The 8,809-nt window shown below is 46.3% G+C and overlaps 1 pseudogene; it reads left to right on the top strand.

Moving 5' to 3' along the window:
- The first annotated feature begins 1,629 nt into the window (after positions 1 to 1,629).
- LOC111524974 lies at positions 1,630 to 3,070 on the top strand (annotated as a pseudogene).
- The last annotated feature ends 5,739 nt before the right edge of the window (positions 3,071 to 8,809 follow it).

The raw sequence follows: 8,809 nt of genomic DNA, 5'->3' as shown, positions 1-8,809 counted from the left end.
TGCATTTATCTAATGACCAGTGATGATGAGCTTTTTTTCATATGTTTATTGACCACATAAATGTCTTCTTTTGAGAAGTGTCTGTTTATATCTTTGGCCCACTTTTTGATGGGGTTGTTTGTTTTTTTTCTTGTAAATTTGTTTAAGTTCATTGTAGATTCTGGATATTAGGCCTTTGTCAGATGGATAGATTGAAAAAGTTTTCTCTCATTCTGTAGGTTGCCTGTTCACTCTGATGATAGTTTCTTTTGCTGAGCAGAAGCTCTTTAGTTTAATTAGATTCCATTTGTCAATGTTGGCTTTTATTGCAATTGCTTTTGGTGTTTTAGTCATGAAGTCTTTTCCCATGCCTACGTCCTGAATGGTATTGCCTAGGTTTTCTTAGGATAAATGAAATCTAAGATAGATTGGCAAAAGGGAATTAAGTACTTCCTGTTCTTTTTCCTCATCAAAAAGGGAGAAGTAATAAGGATTCACACAAGAGATACAGCCCTCTCATGAATTGGAATTTGTTCACTGTCTTGGGTTGTGTCCACCAGCAGGAAAGATTTCTGTGCAGGCAGCATATTTACATTGGGAGGGAAGGCAGAAAGTGAGGCAGAGACCAGAGATGGATAATAAAAGTCACCTCAACAAGCCACCTAACTCTTAGGATCACTGAAGATGAACTCCATGTAGAAATATGGGGAAAATTCCCTTGGACTATTTCATCTGAGAGGGGAGGGAGTTGGGGTATGTATACATCTCCTCTTGTCATTACCCACTGAGGGCTTTCTGTCTTAATCTGTTTTGTACTATTATAACAGAATGCCTGAGACTGTAGCTTAATAAAGAAAAGGAACCATTTTTCTGACATTTCTGGAGAAGTTGAAAATCAAGGAACTGGCAGTTTTGCATCCAATATCTGTGCTTTCAAGATGGAATTTTGAGCACTGTGTCCTTCAAAGGGAAGGAAGGCCATGGCCTGGAATGAATGGCAGAAGAGCAAAAGAGAAAGAGAGAGAGAGAGCCCACTTCCACAAGTGAGACAGACCAGGGATCCCTTCTTAGGGTCAAGTGAATCTTCCCCAAGCATGGAAGTAAAGGACAATCTTGGGTCCCTTTCAAGGAAATTCCAGGCACCTAGCTGGCCTTGAGAAATAAAAAAGTAACATGAGAAACAAGGAGGAAGTCCTAACCTAAAAAAAAAAATAGCCAAAGAAGATAAAATCATGGGATGTTTGCTTTCCCTATACAAACTAAAGAATATATCTTAGTATATGTCTCCGACTTGTTTTTCAGAAACATAGAACCCCTCCAAATGGATCTACCAGCACACAGATCTCAAATAAGTGGGAATTGGGGACTGAACTCTGACCCAGGTTCTTTGCCCTAAATTTCTACCTGAAGGGCCTTAAGAAAGCCACATCCGGGTTACCTTTTTCCAGTGCCAGAGGTGCCTAGGGTTGGGGTCCTCGCTCAGGGACAGACACCCGACACCGAGCGGCGGCTTCCCCAGAATCGAGGGAGGCACACGCCAGAGGAGATGAAAGGAACGTGGGTCGGACCAGATCGGAACCACTGACCATTGCCTATGGCGGCCCTAGCCCTAGCAGCCAGAACGTCACTAAATAAGTCGTTGGAGTTCCCAAGAATACAACTAAAAAATACAACATCATGGCTTTTAATGCAGCCGATAAAGTCAACTTTGCTCCGTGGAATCAGGCTTGGCTGGAGCGGGTCTTGAGCAACAAGAAAATCTACCAAGAGGAGGAGATGTCCGAATCGGCGCGGGCAGAGAGTTCAACCGCAAGCTTCGGGAGGAGGCTTGGAGGAAGAAGTACCTCATCGTCCTCAAGGAGTTCTGGCCCAAGGACCAGCCCTGGCTGCTCCGTGTCAACGGCAAATCGGGCAGGAAGTTCAAGGGCATCAAGAAGGGAGGGTGACAGAGAACACGTCTTACTACATCTTCACCCAGTACCCTGACCGGGCCTTCGAGGCCTTCCCCGTGCACAGCTGGTACAATTTCACTCTGCTGGCCCGGCACGGCACTCTCACTGCCCAGGAGGCCGAGGAGGAGTGGGAGAAGAGGAACAAGGTGCTGAACCACTTCAGCATCATGCAGCAGCGGCGGCTCAAGGATCAGGACCAGGATGAGGACGAGGAGGAGAAGGAGAAACGCGGTTGTTGGAAGGCAAGCGAGCTGCGCATTTACGATCTGGAGATGTCATCTGATGCCAGCAACGCCAGTGGTGAGGAGAAGGCAGAGCCCCCAAAGCCAAGAATAAGGAGCTGCTGGCCAAGGGCGGCAGGAAAAAGAAGAAGGGCTCAGAAGACAAGGCCTTCGAGGACAGCCATGATGGGGACTTCAAGGGCCAGGAGGTGGACTACATGTCCAGCAGCTCCCAGGATGAGCCTGAGAACAAGGCCAAGGCGCCCCAGCAGGAGGAGGGGCCCAAGGGTGTTGATGAGCAGAGCAACAGTAGTGAGGAGAGTGAGGAGAAGTCGCCCGAGAAGGACAAGGAGGAGGAGGAGGAGGAGGAGAAGGCGTCCACCTCGCAGGAAAAGAAGCACAGGAAAGACAGCAGCTAGGAGTCGGACAGCTCAAAGGAGAGCGACATTGACAGCTAGGCCTCCTCGGCCCTCTTCATGGCGAAGAAGAAGACGCCATCCACGAGAGAGTGGAAGCCGTCCCGAGGGAGCTCGAGGGGCAACACCTGCCCAGGCACGCCCAGCGCAGAGGGCGGCGCACCTCCTCCACCCTGCGGGCGACTGCCAGCAAACTCCAGCAAGGGAAGCGCGTGAGCGAGATGCCTGCAGCCAAGCGGTTGCTGCTGGATGCGGTGCTCCAGAGCCTGTCGGGGAAGTAGACCCCCTAGCCGCCATCCGGCAAGTCAACACTGAGGATGCCGCGCGCCGCTACCTGACAGGGAAGCCCATGACCACTAAGGACCTGCTGAAAAAGTTCCAGACCAAGAAGGCAGGGCTGATCAGCGAGCAGACAGTGAACGTACTGACCCAGACCCTCAAGCGCCTCAACCCCGAGCGCAAGATGATTAGTGACAAAATGCACTTCTCCCTCAAGGAGTGAGGCTCTGTCCAACACACGGCTCTGCCTTCCAGAACTCAGGCTTTCACTGCCCCTTCCCCATCATGCTCCCTGACTCCCAAGGCCCCATAGTTAGCAATTCTGGAAAAGTTTAAGCCATCTTCTCCCTGGGCCCTTCCTTCTGGACTCTTCAGATGCCTGCTAGGCCTCCTTCTTATTGTCCTCTTTCTCCCAGCTCAGCCTCCCTCACACTGACCAAGGGCCTGTGCTGCTCACTGGGTAACTTCTACCGTTCTCCCTTCTGCTTCCCTAGGTCTCTCTTCAGCAGTGACTTATCCACCACATAGTCCATTAAGTCTTCAGTTTTGGCTGGGCATGATGATGAGTGCCTGCAGTCCCAGCTACTTGGAAGGCTTAGCCCAGTTCAAGGCTGCAGTGAACTACGATGGTGCCACTGCACTCCAGCCTGGATGACAGAATGAGATCCTGGCGCGCGCACACACACACACACACACACACACACACACACACACACACACACAAAGTATCCAGGCATGGTGGCAGGCGCCTGTGGTCCCAGCTATTCTGTAGGCTGAGGCACGAGAATTACTTTAACCTGGGAGGTGGAGGTTGCTGTGAACCGAGACCACGCCAGTGCACTCCAGCCTAGGTGACAGAGTGGAACTCAGTCTCAAAAAAAAAAAAAAAAAAAAGAAAAGAAAAGCCAGATCCATGGGCCAGAGCAAATATTCTTTCAAGCTGACTCCAAATTTTTTAAACAAAGCTCCTTTTCTAAACCAATTGCACATCAGAAAATGTTTGGATCTATTGATGTCTTGTAAGATATCCCACTGCTTCATGATATCCTGCCCTCTTAGGCCAAAAACAACGTGTAACCTCCATGTAATGATTTCTAACTTTGCCTGTAACTTCTGATTTCCTGAAGCTTATTTCTCCTTTTAAAAAACCCTTATCTGTAAGCCATCAGGCAGGTCAGGATTGAGGTGTTACCTGCTTGATGCCCGCAAATAAATGCCTTCCTTTTTCCTGCTGCAAACTCAGTGTGGATAATTGGTTATACTACACTGAGTGATCTAAATCCAGTTTATTTCTATAACATAAGCACTGCTTATAGTGGCATATATCTGTTCATAAGGGCAGAGCCCTCATGATTAAGCACTTCCCATTAGGCCTTGTCTCTCAATTCTGTTGCCTTTGGGATTAAGGTAACAGCAGGTAGATTCAAGGGGACACAGTGAAACCATAGCACTGACCGAGGGAAGGCTCATTCCAAGCCCTGTGGTCTGCCATGCATGCAGGCAGAGCTGCTTTTCTTAGACACAGCAGTGAGGGACAGAGACGGGAATGGGGAACCAGCAGAAGCACAGTGAAAGAAAAAGGCCTGAATGCAGACATGGACTGATGCATCCATCCAGGAAAAAGCACCTTTACTTTTCACTTGGAGCTGCATCCCTCTGGAATGGTGTTTCCTGGCAGGTCAGTTGCAAGAGAAGGAATCTGGGAGATAACATCTCAAGATATGCTGCATTTGTGTGGTGCCTATTTCAAACTGAAAGCATTTAGAAAACATCAATTGGACAAAGACTCTTTTCCTACATCAGTTACTCTAGAAGGAAGCCAATTGTCATGAAAACCTTCCCTGGGAATGATGATCTATCAGGGAATGTTAACATGCACTAGGAGTTAAATTCAAAAGAGATTGGAAATTGACTTCATCCAGTCAATTATCTATTCTTTTAAGGACCCATTTATTTTATGTTATGCCACTTACTCTCCCTAGGTTGCCTACAGTCCCCACCTCCCTCTCCCCTATAAAGGATGTATAAACACCTGGACATCACTGGGTTATCTGGGTAATCTCTCTTCTGTGATTTTTTTCTTCTGCATGTTAAATAAATTTGTTTGCCTTTTTCTCCTATTATTTGTCTTTTGTCCCTTCATTTTAAGCAAAGCTTTAGAGGGCAAAATCAAACTTTCACATTTCACCCTACACAAGCAAGTTTCCTTACAATTCAGGCCCCTGAGTGGGCAGCAGGAGGGCATGTGCAGATGCTACACCAGAGTCATTTGGCCACCTCTACTCAGGCATCAGTAATACTCCCCAGAACTCCAGGCTGCAGCCCACTGATGCTGATGTAGGTGGATCCACTTCCTCTGCTGCAGAACCAGGCTGAGATGATGTGAGATATAATAGGTCCAAATCTGTATCCCGTTTTATCCAAATCCAAGTGATTTCTCCATATACATGGGCATTTGCTTGATAGGAGATGGGGACTCTCTGTCCTGGATGTCAGACAGGAGGCTGGCATCTTGGTCAGAATGTCTTCACTTACTGCTAAACGGTGAAAGAGGAAAGTGGCATTGATAGCGCAAGGCAGGGGCATGCACTGAGCAGCAGCTGTCCTCACTAGGAGAGAGGGTTCACTGTACGAAATTCAGGCTCCAGAGGAGTTGCTCCAGAGTCCCCAGGAACATGCCGGTTAGCAGTGCCACTCAAACTGTTACTTAGTGGATATAATATTGGTCTTCTACTTTGGAGACAATTGATCCTTAGATAATTTCAAGTTTATCTATATCCATGCTCATATAATTGGAGGAAGAAGCAAGTAACTTTTTTTCTTTTTCTTTTTTTTTTTTTTTTTGAGATGGAGTCTCGTTCTGTCACCCAGGCTGGAGTGCAGTGGCACAATCTCAGCTCACTGCAAGCTCCGCCTCCCAGGTTCACACCATTCTCCTGCCTCAGCCTCCTGAGTAGCTAGGACTACAGACTCCCGCCACCACACCCAGCTAAATTTTTTGTATTTTTAGTAGAGACGGGGTTTCATCGTGTCTCCTCACCACAAGGTCAGGATAGTCTCGATCTCCTGATCTTGTGATCCGCCCGCCTCAGCCTCCCAAAGTGCTGGGATTACAGGCATGAGCCACTGTGCCCGGCCGTAACTTTTTTTTTGAAGTAATCAGATCCAGCATCACTAGTGAGCCCTTTCTGCTGATAAACCCTGGGGAAAATACTCAATGACAGAAAAGAAGATATAATATAGAGATCCCCAAAGCAAAAATAAGATGCAACTCATATATTTTCTGGGCATTATTGAGGCCTATAGTCTTGCATAAATGTGGAACTGCAAGTGATACACACATTGAGGACTTACAGCACCATCTTTGTGCACCTACAGTGAATTGTTTGACCTTATACTGATAATAAGAATGGCTTAAGGTTATTATAGAATATTTACAAATATATTTAGCATTATCTTGATATTTTTCTCCTTTTTTTAAGAAGAACAATCACACACTCACAGAAATGTTGTAACTATACCACAAAGTACCCCCCTCTCTTTCAGAGTATTTTGAAGACCTGCTGATACCACACTCAAAACTTTACTCTGAGTTTCCTACAGAGAATAATTTTCTCCTAAATAATCCCCATACGCCAATGGAATACATTACTCCCTCAAGTACTCAGCAGTACTTCAAACTTTGACAATTATCAAAAAATGTTCTTTGTTACAAGTTGACCCCCAGAAAGAAACAGATTAAAGACAAATCTGTGTTGCCCTGGTCCAAGCTGAGACCCTGGGGACACTGCCCCTGTGCTGAGTTACTGAGATGAGCCAGCCCTGCAGCTGTGCCCAACCAGCCCCATCCCTGCTGATTTGCATGTTCCCAGAGCACAGCCCCCTCCCTGCCCTGAAGACTTTTTTGTAGCCTGGTCACACCCTGTGCAGGAGTCAGTCTCAGACAGGACACAGCATGGACGTGAGGGTCCCTGTGCAGCTCCTGGGGTTCCTGCTGCTCTGGCTCCAAGGTAAGGAAGGAGAACACTAGGAATTTACTCAGCCAGTGTGTTCAGTACTGGCTGGCTTTTCAGGGAGGGCTTCATATAGCATGACTGATTGTGTGGATGTTTGTTTTTATGTTTCCAAACTCAGGTGCCAGATGTGACATCCAGATGACCCAGTCTCCATCCTCCCTGTCTGCATCTGTAGGAGACACAGTCACCATCACTTGCCGGGCGAGTCAAGGCATTAACAAAGAGTTATCCTGGTATCAGCAGAAACCAGGGAAAGCCCCTACACTCCTGATCTATGCTGCATCTACTTTGCAGACGGGGGTCTCATCTCGGTTCAGCGGCAGTGGATCTGGGACAGATTTCACTCTCACCATCAGCAGCCTGCAGCCTGAAGATGTTGCAACTTATTACTGTCTACACGATTATACTACCCCGTCCACAGTGTTACAAGCCATAACAAAAACCCCCCAGAGAAGCAGATGTGTGAGCCCGCACTGCCCTAGCTACTCCTCCTGGTGCCTCCATCTGCTGAGAACATTTCCCAAATTGCATCCACACAATGAAGTTTCTGTAGAAAGTGCCATGAAGTCTCCTCTATACTTTAACTCTCTTTCCTTCTCCTCATCTCCAGCGGCACAGACATGGCAAACCCTCTCCTGATTACATTAAGAACAGGGATGATTACACCTACAAAGTCTGAGTTATGATGTGAGTTGGAATTAATATCATAAAGGAGACACCACTCTTGGAATTCCAACTAGAATTTTTTTTCTAAAAACAGGAATGAGAGTCTGAAACTACAGTCTTTAAAAGTGTTGGGGGCATGGGAATAAAGATGCAAATGCAAAAAAGAGGGATTCTCTGGATCTTGCCATGAATCCAGAGTGTATCTACCACTTCAGAAGGTATAATTGCCAGTCGTGTGGTCCTCAGACATATCTGGGAAGCCCGGGGCTGCTGATGCTCTCTGCTTAGAGAACCTGTCTGATTTTCTAAGGCACCTGCTTACAGTTGAGCAGCCAGGGTCCTATTCCAAACAGACCTAGCCAAAGAGAATGATTAGAGTAAAAGGCCAGTTCCTTCCAATGCCTACTTGGCCGCATTTTCCCTGAGTCCTCCCTGTTAATCATAAAAACCCTTTCATGGCTCTGACCTGACTCACCGGGCTCTCAACTCTCTGGTTTCCTGGTTCTGCCCTAAACAAGCCTCACGCTGCCCCACCCTTGGAGCTCTACTCTCACTGCTCCCTCAGGGGTGATGCTTTTCCCCAGACCCTTGGGCTCCTTCCCTCGCTCCCAAAGCCAACCCTGTGCTTCCCATCTTAATGATCCCCATGTGTTCACAGGACTCCACCCTACTCCACGCTTTTGTCAGAAGCACCTTCTGACTTACGATATAATTTATTTCCTTATGATTTTACACTTGATAGGCTGACTCCCTCTAGTGGAATTTAAGCTTCATGGGATCAGGGGCCATTGTCTATTATTTGCATTGCTGTATCCCAGTGTAATGGGAGTACCTGGCAAACAGTAGGTGCTTGGTGGGGGCCACTCTTCCCAGGAGTCTGCATATCTAGAAGTCTGGGAGGATTGTAAAGAGTGGATTAAACTGCTTGTTAAATGGACAATGTTCCCTTTTCCTTTTTTTATTCCTTTTTCATACCCAGTCTTTAGGGAATAAGGAAACTTACAGTTCTCAGAACTTATATAATTTGTCTCAAGTGATATTTTAGGTTGTATTTCCTGAAAACATATAATAATAATGTAACATTATTGTACTTAATTGATTATATTCTACTACATATGTAATGATGTATAATATGTACTACATAAGTTATAACAATAGTAAATTTATTGACTTTCCATTTAAAAGACAAAACTTATCAGATTATATCAGGAGTCAGACAATTAATATTTCAGTTTTGTTAGCAAAGAAAGAAAACTGAATACATTACTTAGATATACAGA

This window comes from Piliocolobus tephrosceles, chromosome 15 (genome assembly GCF_002776525.5).
Source record: "Piliocolobus tephrosceles isolate RC106 chromosome 15, ASM277652v3, whole genome shotgun sequence".
NCBI lineage: Eukaryota > Metazoa > Chordata > Mammalia > Primates > Cercopithecidae > Piliocolobus > Piliocolobus tephrosceles.
The sequence above is the reverse complement of the archived record's forward strand: the minus strand, read 5'-3'. Positions and strand labels throughout refer to the sequence as shown.